Source organism: Dryas octopetala, chromosome 1 (assembly GCF_963921425.1).
Source record: "Dryas octopetala chromosome 1, drDryOcto1.1, whole genome shotgun sequence".
Taxonomy (NCBI): Eukaryota; Viridiplantae; Streptophyta; class Magnoliopsida; order Rosales; family Rosaceae; genus Dryas; species Dryas octopetala.
This window is the reverse complement of record NC_141366.1, coordinates 27,731,165-27,745,635: the sequence shown is the minus strand read 5'-3', so window position 1 is coordinate 27,745,635 and position 14,471 is coordinate 27,731,165.

The following is a 14,471-nucleotide window of genomic DNA, read 5'->3' as shown; positions in this document are numbered from 1 at the left end:
AATTGTTGTTCTTGATACGAACTCTGACCTTCTCTGATAACAAGAGCTAAGTCGTATTTATGAGTACTTTGAGAAACATGCCCTTAACATAGTTTTGGATGAAAAAGAGCTAAGTCGTATTTATGATAGATAGTAATGATTGTAGATGTGTTATAATTTGGATGAATTAATAACACGTTTTTAGTATGACATATTACTGTCACATAAAAACATATGTGGAAATGGATGGTGTTGGACATGAACATATGTTTGGTGAAGTGAATTGTCATGAAATGTAATAATTTTTAATTTATTTTTGTTAATTTGTAATAATTATTGGTTGATACAATTTATAAATATATATATATATATATTCTTATGGGTTAGCTCAAGTGATAAACTTTTGGTCAGTTACACACATAAGTGATTCTAACCAAGGAGTAAAATTTTGGTTTTGAGGAAATTTTGGATGAAAATTTTGATTTTGACAAAATTAAACAAAAACAACGGAAATTGCTATTAAAATACGAAAATTTTGAATGAAACTTGACCATATGTTTGTTTAACATATTATCTACTACATTAGTAAAAAACATTGAAGAAACCAAATTATGTAGTAGGTTTCATAGGTTTCATGTGATATACAGTAAGGTGAATATAATGTGCGCTGGAAACAAATAATGTTAAAAAAAAGGGTCACTAATTAATAATTATATAAATAACACCTCAAATTTATTTATATTACAATATTAAATCATGAATTAAATAAGTATTAAATAAGATGTATTAAGGTTTAGAGTTTAAAAACAATTAAACGAAACCTCAAAAGAGCCAAACCAGACCCCAAATGAAACCCCAAACCTTTTTTTTTTTTTTTTCTTTCTAACTACCCAAAACCCAATGAACCCTAAACACCCACTTTTTTTTTTTTTTTTTCTTTTCTTTTCTTTCCTTCCTTTTTCCTTCGATGACTTCTTATTCTTGCTGATCTGAGATCTACGCATTATCACTCTTTGAAAATTGGAAATAACCTAGCTTTTGAGTATATATTACAAGATTGTTCATTGCAAGCATTACTATTCATTCCCGGCTCTGGGCCATCCTTGGGCATTACCAGCTGAGTGCTCTTCAAACCTAAGATTTCAACAAAAAAAGCTCTGGTTTGATATCGCCTAAATGAAAAACTTCACTCTCATTTCTTTCTCCCCAACCACACATAGAAGACCTTATCTCTCTCTTCCAGCCGCTCATCTCTCTCTCTCCCCAACCTCATCTCTCTCTTGCCCCCTGTCGCCGAAGCCCACTGAAACCAAGAAATCCCACCCTAAGTTGATATTTACGCTGAAATTTCTAAAATCTTGATGAAATATCTTGGTATTTTGATAAAATCTCCCCTTCCCCAAAAAACGAAATTTTCCTCCTTGATTCTAACTGACCGGCCAACAATAATTAATCATCATATTTTTATTTTTTTAGATTTTCTTTCTTCTTTAATTTAACCTATATGTATTACTTTTTTGTAGTTGATTTGTACAATATCTAGATAGTAGGGAGATCCACTAGCAAGTTCTCACTAAATATTACATTTATTATTTTATTTCAATGTCACACAGATGCACACAATTGATAAGAGCATTTGAGCTAGCAATATTTAATTATATCAATCACAATCTTGTCATACTGAAATTAATGACTGCTTTATTGCAAATGTAAAAATGATAAAATTAGGGGTGGGTAGAAGGTCGGTTTACCTCGACAAACTGACCAGAACCGACCAGAAAAAGGAGGTGCGGTTCTAGTGTAAGCTTTAAGTAAGCAATAGTTGGTTATATACCGACCTGACCAACCACATCCGATGTGGTGAGGGGGTTGGAAACTCAAGCACCCAAGAAGAACCTAACCGTACGGAACTTCCAGCACACACAAACGCAGCACCCTTGCAAAGTTGACTGATCAAAGGGAGAACGTGATGGACAGATGAGCATGGCAACAGTGGCGACGAAGACTGTGGTGGAGATGACTGTTTTGGCCACGACAGAGGCTGTGGTGGAGGGAATTTCCATGTTATTGGTGGGTTTTTTTCATCTCATCTGAAGCTTCAATCCCCTTATCATTTTACATGTTTTAGTTGAGTAATTTGGAAGTTGGAATTTCCTTTAGCCTTTCCTGCTTGCGAATTGGATAAGAGGTTAAACAAAGTAGGCAGTGGAAGTATTGATAATGGAATTGAGTGCCGGTCAAGGCCTATACTGAGCCGATCTGAGCCGAACCGAGCCGAGCCGAGTTGAAATGCCTGTCATACCAAGCGCCGGTTTACCAATATGCTAGTACCGGACTCGGTATCCAAAAGAATCAATCGTGGGGGGTTCGGTCGGTACACTGGTTTGCAGTTACCGGTTCGGTAATCGTACTAAACCCACACATACTCATAATAGTGGCTGGTGTTTGGGCTTTAATAAATTGAGCCTTTTGGCCTTATATAAAGGTGGGCCTAGTAAATTTATTTTAAAGTTAGGCTTTTAACAAAATAGTTAAGCCTAAAATCAAGTATTAAACTAACCCAATCCAATTCAAGTGGATTGGTTCGGTGTGCGGTTTGATTTTCTCATGGGCCGGTTTTGGTTGTTCAAAAGTCTATATTGATCATCTTGGTTTGGTGGGCGGGTTGGGCCAAAATCCGACCTAATCTGTGCCCACTCCTAGATAAAAGTGAAGAGGCTGGTCGGTCCTGCATCACTGGTTCACACAAATAGTGTTTACATTTTGAATTGATCAATAAATTTAGCTCACAATTACACAATTATGATAATTGTGGTTGCACTGCTAGTATTGAATATTAGTTACCATCATTTGCGTGTAATTGATTGATTGCTCGTGAAGCCATGTCACACCTCAATCCTGAATAAAATCTAATATCTCGGAGTGAAGCGTGACTTACGTCCTAATTGTAGATTAATAAAATTATTTCTACAATTAAGACGTGAAAAGAAAAGAAAAGAAAATAATATAAAATAATTGGAGAAACTAAGTAAAGTGAAAATGAAAAATAGACTTTATTTAGCAAATTACTGTTCCAAGAGTACCATACTAGATGTTCATCTTCTTATCTATTACAATTTATTGATAAACAAACTAAATATAGTACTCCAGCAAATTCTCTAAATTTCCCTTGGGTATTCCACATCATCGGTCATATTTCTGTCACCTGCACAATCTATTAGGGTGTGAGCTTTTAAGGCTCAGTAGGGTATAGTGATCCCTCATGGCCAGTTATTACATTTAATCAATGTCTCAGTAAAAGGAAAGAAATACAGATAATGATTTCAATTATATGCAATGAGAATGTATGTACTCACTCCTTAACCATTCTCGTTGACACATACCCAAGATAAACAGGCCTACAAGTCCCATACCGTGCATCCTTCCGCTGTGGCCCCGAATGTCCCAAGTATGAGCCAACACCCGTCCGTCCCTTAAGCCTAAATATTTTAAATATTATTAATTCCACTTTTCCTTCAATAATTCTTCTACAAATCATGAACTCACCAGGTACATCTCCCTTTCTCCATGATGTCTCTAATAAATCACGAGACCACCAAGCTCATCTCTCTCTTTTCTTGGTGTCTCAATTAATCATTTTCTTAACATTGTTCACAATCACACTTTCCTTATGCATTTATGATTACGCATGTAAAGATAAACATTAATGTATGTGTAGAGAAATTAAATCGTGCATTAATAATAATTCAACCTTATGCAATTTGAGTGTATCACAAACTTAGGAAATTTCACAGTGCACACACAAGATTAATAATAAAAGCTTCCTCTCAAATATAATGAACTTGATACATTTAATAAAAAATACCATCGCAAGTAATAAAGATAAATTATAACAAGAAAATCACACAACATGACACAAGGATTAATTGTAATATAGTCCAATCATTGGGGAAATAGAGACCCTACCTTAATTTCTTGAGCACGGGTTCCTTCTTGGTCCGTTCCTATGTGTTCGGGTCTAAAAAGTTTAAAAAGTATAGTTTAGATATAACTTAATTAAATTTAAATTTATTTCACTCTCTTTTTAAGGAAAGTGTAACTCACACTCTAACTTAGAGGTGTCGGATTGACGCAAAATTTGTACCAATGGACTTGTATCGAAAAATAGAGTTAGGAGGGTAAAAATTGGGCGAAAACGGTCGCCAGAAACAGCCGCATGCGCCACCATGCGCTGGCGGTGCGAGTGGGGGTGGCTGGCCGGTGACTGTTCATCGTCTCTTTAAAACAGCTCCTGTTTTCCAGATTTTTCAATTTTTTTATCTCATTTTTGACTCGACTTTTGACCTATCAAACCTTCACCAAATTGAGCAAACTTATACTTGTTTTAAATCTCTGCATCACCTCTTTATAACCATATAAAGAACATGAAAAACGGACGGTTAAAACTCAAGTTATAAGGCTCGAAAAGGGGCCATATAAACATGCGAATTTTCTGGAAAAATTTCCAGATTTTTCATTTTTCTTGGTTTTTCATTTTCTTTTGTTTTCAACCCTCAAAACCTATTCTTATGGCTATAATAAGGTTATAAATGACCTATTTTTAGTTTAACAATATTAAACAAAGAGGTATAAAAAAATTTAAAAATAAAAGTTTCAAAAGAAAATTGCTAAGAACACTCATGGTTCCTTGAGCTCACCTTCCTTTCTATCCTTTGGAGTTAAAAAGAGGCTAAAACTTGTGATTCTTATAGTAAAAAGAAAAACCACAGAGACTTAAAGATGTTAGTTCAACTGTTTAAGCAAAGTCTAAACAACTAAGAAGGATGGAGTTTAACTTTGAACTCTAACCTTCTCAAGTTTCTTCCCTCCCCTTTCTGTCCCTTTCCAGTTCACTCACTCACTCTCTCTCTCTCTCTCTCTCTCTCTCTCTCTCTCTCTCTCTCTCTCTCTCTCTCTCTCTCTCTCTCTTCTTTGTTCAGTCTTGCTGCTCAAGGGTATGCTTAAGCACACTTACACAGTGTATAGTCTAATTGGCTTATATATTCAGTTAAGAAGAAATGAATCTAATCATTATTTAGATAAGGACTCATCCCTCTAAAGGGATCATCACCATTGATCTTAAGCTTAGGTGTTCCAAATTGAGAGGGCTGATGGACGTTGGTGTTATCCCTTCTTCCATTTTTTTTTTTTTTCAAGTTGGGCTTTGTATCTTGTAGACAATTGGGCTAAAGTCCAAACTTAGAGATGTAGGCCAATTTTAAAGCCAAAATAAAAATAAGTTTATTTATTATTATTATTAATTTTTTTTTTTAGGACATTACAAGCCAACACAATTGTTGATGTAGCGACAAGGCTTGGTATGAAGAGGTTGTGCATGGAGTACTGGGTAAACCAGCCACCAACCTCTCTTATGTATGTTCTTTCCAGGGATGGCCTTCCATGACCTCCCAGTTAGTTATTGTTAGCTTTGCTTAGTCCTCTTTTGTAGTAGTTCCCTTTGCTAGTATCACTTCTAGATGCTAGGCCGAAACTGCTTTTTTTGACAAAGCCTACTACTACCAATAATATCTGTGTGTGATCTATAATATTTTTGTAGTGAATATTTATGCGGTAGTTAGATTTCCAATCTTTAGATACAATGTAATTTTCATTAAACACATAAGAACATTAATAATATTTATGGGTAGTTAAAATGGTCTTCTCGATAAAAAAAAAGAAAAAGAAAAGTAGGGTAGTTATATTGGATTTTATAGATACATTATGAGAGAAACTTATATATAACAGGTGTATACTCTCATTCTCTCACAACAAGTCCGCACATAATAGTTATGTGACCATTAATTGTGAGAGGTGGGTGTATACACCCGTTACATGTAAGTTTTTCTCATATATTATTATTAAACAGGTAGTTAAATTAATAATAATGTATCTATAAAAAAAATTAGAATTAATCTAATCTAGTACTTGGGTATAATGAAAATTAAACAAAAACATATTGAAAGATGAGGATCCAAATCCCTAAGGTCTAGTTTGATGCCTAAGATTGGACTGGATAGGATTATAAACCACCATCTATATGCAAGGTTCCACATTATCACACGTCTTCTGACAGGACCGCCCCCGGATTTCACCCTAAAACCCGGAGAGGTCCTGCGGGAATCCAAAATCAAGGAAAATCCTACCGAAAATTCGGCAGAACCTCCCCTGAAAATGGACTAACCCAAAATTTCAAAACCTGTCAAAAGCACTTCTAAGTCTTTCAGCCACCTCTACCACAAGCATATAAGGGTCTCAGACCCGTCCAAAGATAAATACAACTAATTTTCATAGGTTATCAGAGCCATTCTAGATTTTATCTTTATACAAATAGCATTAAAAGGAAACTCTAAAAGCCTACAAGGTCTTCACACGCTTTCAGAGTGCCTCGACGTCCTTCTTGGCTCGACCGCTCGTACCTGGGGAAATTTTTAAAATAAATAAGACGTGAGAGAAAAATCTCAGTGAGTGGACATAGAAGTTTTAAAAGCATGTAGTTTTTCGTAAACTCTAAATTTGATTTTTCCTTTAGAATTCCCCAGTTTTAAAACATTTTCACAAATCCCTTTCTAAACCATCTCAAAACTGTAAATCAAACTCTGAAAAACAATTTATACTCTCAAGCTGTAAAATTATTAAAATATCTAAAATAAGATACATTGCCTTAATGAAACTGTCGTTTAAAACGTTTACTGGTATAATATATTTTCTCAAAATACTTCCCAACTGAAAACTCACGCCACACTAGTACCCGGGAAACTGCTGGTCATACACTGCCGAGTCATCTCTAGGCAAGTGCAGAGCAAATATACACCTGTGCTGGTCATACACCGCCGAGTCATCTCTAGGCGAGTGCAGAGCAATTATGTACCTGTGCTGGTCATACACCGCCGAGTCATCTCTAGGCGAGTGCAGAGCAATTATGTACCTGTGCTGGTCATACACCGCCGAGTCATCTCTAAGCGAGTGCAGAGCAATTATGTACCTGCTGTAGGGGGTACTAATATGACGGTTTAAAACTGCTCATTTAACTTTATAAAACTCGTAACTCAAATCAATATTTCTAATTCAAGACTCATGATAACCAAATAATAAAATCATGATTTAAGAAAAGACTTCCAAATCAAAGATCCAATTCATCTTCTTTTATCTCTCAAACAAATTCAATAACCAAATGATTAAATCATGAATTTAGAAAAGTATTTACAAAAGTAAAGTCCACTCACAAAGATTGCCCTAGCTTCGATCCTCCGCTGGATCGTCACGAGTCACAGTCGTGTCTCCTAAAATAAATAGAATATTAAAATATAAGATTAATCTTGGCTCAACTACATTTAAAAGTGTATGTGGCAACTTAAACATCTCCCTCAACTTCCATCTTCACAACGGTTAATAAATTCCTCACCTAACTATAAACGCTCTCTAATTCACTCCGAGTCCTCCCAAGTTCAATTCCCACGTCACACGCACTCTCCAAACTAATCATAAACCCTAAAACAAAACCTATGTAGGATCTACTTTGATCGGAAGTTCATCCGAGAGTTGTTTTGATATCGGAACAGTGTTTAATTACTGCCCAAAATGGGGTTTCATCAACTCGAGCTACTTCAACTTATCCAAAACCATTAACTAACTCAATACAATCCAAATTTCACATTCAACAACCAAATTGACGGTGGGGGGTCAGAACCACCGCTGTCACCACTCAAAGTGGCATTTCTAAAATCCAACTTTCACAATCTCTTAACATTTCTCAAATCTTTCAAATCTACACAACAAATGGGGTTTTCTAGGGGTAGGAATTGTCCACAAATATACAAGAATAACTTCCAGAATTCGAAATCTAAGGGCAACCCGAAATGGGTTCCAAACCCCAAAATCCAATTTCTCCCAAACTCAAAATTTAACTTTCAATTTTAATTAAATTTTCAGGTTCTAAACGACCAATGGGTATTTTAGGGATGTAATACATCACAGAAAAAAAACAGAGGGAAAAGCCCTCAATCTGAAATCTACAGAAGAATCCGAAATGGCCCTACAATCCTCCAAAATCCAAGTTTCTAAATGTTCAAATTGATCAAGATAGATATAGGGGAAATAAAACCCATAGAAAATAGAGGAAAACTCACCTGAAATGGAGGTGATTGGCGCCGGTAATTGGTCAGAATCCGGCGAGACAAGGGTAGCCAAACCGCTGGGTTTTCTGTGTGCGCGGGCTGGGCTAGCTGGAGGAGTGGCCGGGGGAGGTGGTCGGCGTCGGGAAGGCTCGCCGGTGGCTTGGACAAGTCGGGTGGTGGCTGGAATTGGCCGGGCTGGGCCGAGTTGGTCGCGCGCAGTGGAGAAGGGAGAAGAAAGAGTCACAGAGAGAGGGAAATCTGGGGGGGTGGGGTCTGTGGGGTCGGTGACGACGAGAGGGACTCGTCGCCAGCCTCTGGTTGCCGGAACAATGGCCGGAGCCGGCCGCGCCCGAGAGAGGAGAGGGAGGAGGAGAGTGAGCTCGGGGAGAGAGAGGGAGAAGTGAGGGAGTGCGGGAGAGAGAGAGAAATAAAAAGGGAGAGAGAAAGTTCTAGAGAGAGAGAGAGAGTTGTGGAAAAATCTAGAGAGAGAGGAAATCTGATTTTTAAAACCCACTTTTATAAATTTACAACATTGCCCCTCACTTTAAATGCCTATATCTTTCAAACTGTAACTCGGATTGGCGCGTACAGCGTGTCTATGAAATCGTGAGTTCGAAACTTATCCAACGGACCCGAAGTCGAAATCAAAAGCCTTTTTATTTTAAAAGTCAAATTTTGGGTCAAGCTTAAATTAAAACAAAAATAAATCAAAACCCTTTTTATTTTTCAAATAAATCTTAAAATCTTTAAAATAAAATCCAACATCTTTTATAAACCTCTTCAAAACATAGTTAAATAAAAATTTAAATTTCTAGTGAAAAATTTGGGTCGGGTCGTTACAACCTTCCCCCCTTAAAAATTTCGTCCTCGAAATTTAGTATAATCATAACGGACAAGTGATGCCCGAACTCGTAACTCTTATCAAGTTTCTAAGCCGGTTCCACCCATGTACGATCCCACCATGAGACCTGACTAACGCAATATTTCTTTATATGTAGTACCTCGCTTCTTTAGTCCAAACAAAAATATAATACTCGTCAAAGTGAATTGTCGCCATGTCAAATCCAAAATGTGAATCACAAACTCCTATCTCGACGTTAGAGCGATGGTGTGCCCTGTAACTCATTAGGTGATCCACTAAAAGTTTCATCATTGCACCACTGGAGTAGGTGTCACGAATAGGCAACGAGGGAGCGTCATTGTGTCCATCCAAAAATTCACCGAGAGGCGACAAGATCGCTATCCGCGCATGATCGTGTACTGTACTGACTGCTCGTATCAATATGTGCTTGATATGCTAACTCCTTTATTTTACTTGACTTGTAAATTCTCAACTTGTGTTATCAGTAATTGTAATCGATATAATTAACCCTTTGGCTTAATCGAAGAAAATCTGAATTCATGCCCAAGTTGTCTTCATTTCCTCGCTAATCCTTTTGTTGATCACGTGTCGGGGTGATTTGTGTAAGTCTCACCACACTTCCGCTGCGCAACTTTGAGTGACCCTCTGATCTCTAAATGTATCCAATAGTACTCTAAATACCCTCTGCTCATAACCTCGAAAAATTATTACTAAACTCAAACACCTAAGTACTTCTCCACGATCTCAACTCCCTAAGTGCACGAGTCAAGGCTGAAATACAGACGTACCGTAATCGTAACACTCACGTTATTCGAATAAACTATACCCCCAAAACCTACCACAAACTTCTTGAGGTCGGCCACGTCGAGGAGGCATATCCATATTAGCTGAGGAAAACCTTTCCATACATCGAAGGATGCACACGAGGTGCGAAGTCTTCAAGAATTCAAACCTAATGCTCTGATACCAAGTTGACAGGACCGCCCCCGGATTTCACCCTGAAACCTGGAGAGGTCCCGCGGGAATCCAAAATCAAGGAAAATCCTACCGAAAATTCGGCAGAACCTCCCCTGAAAATGGACTAACCCAAAATTTCAAAACCTGTCAAAAGCACTTCTAAGTCTTTTAGCCACCTCTACCACAAGCATATAAGGGTCTCAGACCCGTCCAAAGATAAATACAACTAATTTTCATAGGTTATCAGAGCCATTCTAGATTTTATCTTTATACAAATAGCATTAAAAGGAAACTCTAAAAGCCTACAAGGTCTTCACACGCTTTCAGAGTGCCTCAACGTCCTTCTTGGCTCGACCGCTCGTACCTGGGGAAATTTTTAAAATAAATAAGACGTGAGAGAAAAATCTCAGTGAGTGGACATAGAAGATTTAATAGCATGTAGTTTTTCGTAAACTCTAAATTTGATTTTTCCTTTAGAATTCCCCAGTTTTAAAACATTTTCACAAATCCCTTTCTAAACCATCTCAAAACTGTAAATCAAACTCTGAAAAACAATTTATACTCTCAAGCTGTAAAATTATTAAAATATCTAAAATAAGATACATTGCCTTAATGAAACTGTCGTTTAAAACGTTTACTGGTGTAATATATTTTCTCAAAATACTTCCCAACTGAAAACTCACGCCACACTAGTACCCGGGAAACTGCTGGTCATACACTGCCGAGTCATCTCTAGGCAAGTGCAGAGCAAATATACACCTGTGCTGGTCATACACCGCCGAGTCATCTCTAGGCGAGTGCAGAGCAATTATGTACCTGTGCTGGTCATACACCGTCGAGTCATCTCTAGGCAAGTGCAGAGCAAATATACACCTGTGCTGGTCATACACCGACGAGTCATCTCTAGGCGAGTGCAGAGCAATTATGTACTTGTGCTGGTCATACACCGCTGAGTCATCTCTAGGCGAGTGCAGAGCAATATATACCTGCTGTAGGGGGTACTAATATGACGGTTTAAAACTGCTCATTTAACTTTATAAAACTCGTAACTCAAATCAATATTTCTAATACAAGACTCATGATAACCAAATAATAAAATCATGATTTAAGAAAAGACTTCCAAATCAAAGATCCAATTCATCTTCTTTTATCTCTCAAACAAATTCAATAACCAAATGATTAAATCATGAATTTAGAAAAGTATTTACAAAAGTAAAGTCCACTCACAAAGATTGCCCTAGCTTCGATCCTCCGCTGGATCGTCACGAGTCACAGTCGTGTCTCCTAAAATAAATAGAATATTAAAATATAAGATTAATCTTGGCTCAACTACATTTAAAAGTGTATGTGGCAACTTAAACATCTCCCTCAACTTCCATCTTCACAACGGTTAATAAATTCCTCACCTAACTATAAACGCTCTCTAATTCACTCCGAGTCCTCCCAAGTTCAATTCCCACGTCACACGCACTCTCCAAACTAATCATAAACCCTAAAACAAAACCTATGTAGGATCTACTTTGATCGAAAGTTCATCCGAGAGTTGTTTTGATATCGGAACAGTGTTTAATTACTGCCCAAAATGGGGTTTCATCTACTCGAGCTACTTCAACTTATCCAAAACCATTAACTAACTCAATACAATCCAAATTTCACATTCAACAACCAAATTGACGGTGGGGGGTCAGAACCACCGCTGTCACCACTCAAAGTGGCATTTCTAAAATCCAACTTTCACAATCTCTTAACATTTCTCAAATCTTTCAAATCTACACAACAAATGGGGTTTTCTAGGGGTAGGAATTGTCCACAAATATACAAGAATAACTTCCAGAATTCGAAATCTAAGGGCAACCCGAAATGGGTTCCAAACCCCAAAATCCAATTTCTCCCAAACTCAAAATTTCAATTTCAATTTTAATTAAATTTTCAGGTTCTAAACGACCAATGGGTATTTTAGGGATGTAATACATCACAGAAAAAAAAACAGAGGGAAAAGCCCTCAATCTGAAATCTACAGAAGAATCCGAAATGGCCCTACAATCCTCCAAAATCCAAGTTTCTAAATGTTCAAATTGATCAAGATAGATATAGGGGAAATAAAACCCATAGAAAATGGAGGAAAACTCACCTGAAATGGAGGTGATTGGCGCTGGTAATTGGTCAGAATCCGGCGAGACAAGGGTAGCCAAACCGCTGGGTTTTCTTGTGCGCGGGCTGGGCTAGCTGGAGGAGTGGCCGGGGGAGGTGGTCGGCGTCGGGAGGTGGTCGGCGTCGGGAAGGCTCGCCGGTGGCTTGGACAAGTCGGGTGGTGGCTGGAATTGGCCGGGCTGGGCCGAGTTGGTCGCGCGCAGTGGAGAAGGGAGAAGAGAGAGTCACAGAGAGAGAGAAATCTGGGGGGGGTCTGTGGGGTCGGTGACGACGAGAGGGACTCGTCGCCAGCCTCTGGTTGCCGGAACAATGGCCGGAGCCGGCCGCGCCCGAGAGAGGAGAGGGAGGAGGAGAGTGAGCTCGGGGAGAGAGAGGGAGAAGTGAGGGAGTGCGGGAGAGAGAGAGAGAAATAAAAAGGGAGAGAGAAAGTTCTAGAGAGAGAGAGAGAGAGTTGTGGAAAAATCTAGAGAGAGAGGAAATCTGATTTTTAAAACCCACTTTTATAAATTTACAACATTGCCCCTCACTTTAAACGCCTATATCTTTCAAACTGTAACTCGGATTGGCGCGTGCCGCGTGTCTGTGAAATCGTGAGTTCGAAACTTATCCAACGGACCCGAAGTCGAAATCAAAAGCCCTTTTATTTTAAAAGTCAAATTTTGGGTCAAGCTTAAATTAAAACAAAAATAAATCAAAACCCTTTTTATTTTCCAAATAAATCTTAAAATCTTTAAAATAAAATCCAACATCTTTTATAAACCTCTTCAAAACATAGTTAAATAAAAATTTAAATTTCTAGTGAAAAATTTGGGTCGGGTCGTTACAATGAGTGCTCTTCAAACCTGAGATTTCAACAGAAAAAGCTCTGGTTTGATATCGCCTAAATGAAAAAATTCACTCTCATTTCTCTCTCCCCGACCTCATCTCTCTCTCTCTCTCCCCAACCTCATCTCTCTCTCTCACCCCTTGTCGCCGAAGACCACTAAAACCCAGAAATCCCACCCTAAGTTGATATTTTCGCTGAAATTTCTGAAATCTTGACGAAAATATCTTGGTATTTTGATAAAATCTCCCCTTCCCCAAAAAACAAAATTTTCCTCCTTGATTCTAACTGACCGACCAACAATAATTAATCATCATATTTTTATTTTTTAAGATTTTTTTTCTTCTTTAAGTTAACCTATGTGTATTACTTTTTTGTAGTTGATTTGTACAATATCTAGATAGTAGGGAGATCCACTAGCAAGTTCTCACTAAATATTACATTTATTATTTTATTTCAATGTCACACAAACGCACACAGTTGTTAAGAGCATTTGAGCAAGCAATATTTAATTATATCAATCACAATCTTGTCATACTGAAATTAATGACTGCTTTATTGAAAATGTAAAAATGATAAAATTAGGGGTGGGTAGGAGTCGGTTCACCTTGACCAACCGACCAGAACCGACCAGAAAAAGGAGGTGCGGTTCTAGTGTAAGCTTTGAGTAAGCAATAGTTGGTTATATACCGACCCGACCAACCACATCTGATGTGGTGAGGGGGTTGGAAACTCAGGCACCCAAGAAGAACCGAATCGTACCGAACTTCCAGCACACACAAACGCAGTACCCTTGCAAAGTTGACTGATCAAAGGGAGAACGTGATGGACAGATGAGCATGGCAACAGCGGCGACGGAGACTGTGGTGGAGATGACTGTTTTGGCCACGATGGAGGCTGTGGTGGAGGGCATTTCCATGTTTTTGGTAAACATGGTGATCATATATGGGTTGATTTTGATGGGGATTCTGGGGTTGATTGAGGAATTGTGAGGTGAGTTTTGGTTCGAATGTACGTGGGGGAAGTTCTTTGGTTAAAGATGGTGGTGGAAGTTTTTGTGCGGAAAGACCATTCTTGTTATTAGAGTAGTCACTAAACCAATCCCACTTTAGAAAAAAACCAAAATAATTTCCTTCTCTCTTATAAATATGCTCCAAGGCCTTTTTCCTATCACTAGTTGCATATATTTAGGGCTGGGTCGATTTGACGAAAAATCGGGAATCGTCCCGAAATATGAAAACACCGATTTGAATGGGAACTAAAATCAAGACCCCGGTTTGTCAATCGAACCGGCCTTCTCGGTTCGGTTCTGGTTCCCAAACTCCAGAACCGTCTGTAAATCGAACTGAACCAGGCATATAAATATATAATATAATTAATATAATTATTTCAATTGAACCATAAATTTATTATGTAAAAATGTTGAATGATATATTTTTATAAGTTCTTAAACCTTATATATATAATTCATAGTTGGAAAATTTTAAATCTTTTCCCTTATATCCTATACCCTATACCCTAAGACTAAAATTCATAGTTGGTATAT